General features: G+C 20.7%; 1 protein-coding gene across 1 annotated transcript in view; it reads left to right on the top strand.

The window, feature by feature from the left end:
* Positions 1–1,555, top strand: part of LOC6053847 (flocculation protein FLO11) — a gene marked incomplete at its 5' end in the record, with an annotated part of 36,521 nt that overhangs the window by 27,006 nt on the left and 7,960 nt on the right. The window lies entirely within an intron of this gene.

Genomic DNA, 1,555 nt, shown 5'->3' with positions numbered 1-1,555 from the left:
GAACGGTAATCCTTAATGATTCCGGAGGATGAGTCTCCATTTGATTCAGTGGCAGATTGATTGGAAATATGATTGGTTACTTGGCGAAGTGAGTTTGAAAATTTTTAAGAATTTTAAGAATTTTAAGAATTTTAAGAATTTTAAGAATTTTAAGAATTTTAAGAATTTTAAGAATTTTATGAATTTTAAGAATTTTAAGAATTTTAAGAATTTTAAGAATTTTAAGAATTTTAAGAATTTTAAGAATTTTAAGAATTTTAAAAATTTTAAAAATTTTAAGAATTTTAAGAATTTTAAGAATTTTAAGAATTTTAAGAATTTTAAGAATTTCAAGAATTTTAAGAATTTTAAGAATTTTAAGAATTTTAAGAATTTTAAGAATTTTAAGAATTTTAAGAATTTTAAGAATTTTAAGAATTTTAAGAATTTTTAGAATTTTAAGAATTTTAAGAATTTTAAGAATTTTAAGAATTTTAAGAATTTTAAGAATTTTAAGAATTTTAAGAATTTAAAAAAAATCTTATTTCAAATTTGCAAAAAAAAAATCGAATGGAATCCCATTCATAATCTCGCATTCCCACACAATCTTACAATCGCAAATTCTTTTTCTTTTCACCAATTGCCTTTGATTGGTTCTATTCGCTAATAGAGTTGACCGACCAGCTTTGCCTATCATCAAACTAGACCGGCCTTGATTGTGTGTGTGTGTTGGTGTCGCGCGTTTAAATCATTTTATTGCCCTCCCTCTTTGCAGAATTTATTTTTAGCCTCCCTCCTCAGCAGCACTGTGCAAGATCAAAGAAACTTGCTTTGTGAACTTGGAATTGTTGTAACTTTCGCTCCAGCTGCTGGTTTGAGAATTGTTCAATTGATCACTGTGGCACTATGTCGCGTGGAAAGGGGAGAGCTCATAAGTTACGTAAAGCGGATTTTTTAAAAATGTCAGCTAAAATTCTTAAAATAAAAAAAAATAAATTTTATAGTTTTCATTTTATAAAATTTATTTTTTTTCAAATTCGTAAGATTCTAAAAATTCTAAAAATTCTTAAAATTCTTAAAATTCTTAAAATTCTTAAAATTCTAAAAATTCTAAAAATTCTTAAAATTCTTAAAATTCTTAAAATTCTTAAAATTCTTAAAATTCTTAAAATTCTTAAAATTCTTAAAATTCTTAAAATTCTTAAAATTCTTAAAATTCTTAAAATTCTTAAAATTCTTAAAATTCTTAAAATTCTTAAAATTCTTAAAATTCTTAAAATTCTTAAAATTCTTAAAATTCTTAAAATTCTTAAAATTCTTAAAATTCTTAAAATTCTTAAAATTCTTAAAATTCTTAAAATTCTTAAAATTCTTAAAATTCTTAAAATTCTTAAAATTCTTAAAATTCTTAAAATTCTTAAAATTCTTAAAATTCTTAAAATTCTTAAAATTCTTAAAATTCTTAAAATTCTTAAAATTCTTAAAATTCTTAAAATTCTTAAAATTCTTAAAATTCTTAAAATTCTTAAAATTCTTAAAATTCTTAAAATTCTTAAAATTCTTAAAATTCTTAAAA

The sequence above is a fragment of the Culex quinquefasciatus genome, chromosome 1 (genome assembly GCF_015732765.1).
Source record: "Culex quinquefasciatus strain JHB chromosome 1, VPISU_Cqui_1.0_pri_paternal, whole genome shotgun sequence".
Classification (NCBI taxonomy): domain Eukaryota; kingdom Metazoa; phylum Arthropoda; class Insecta; order Diptera; family Culicidae; genus Culex; species Culex quinquefasciatus.
Note: the sequence above shows the minus strand (reverse complement) of the source record. Positions and strands in the feature narration are given on the sequence as shown.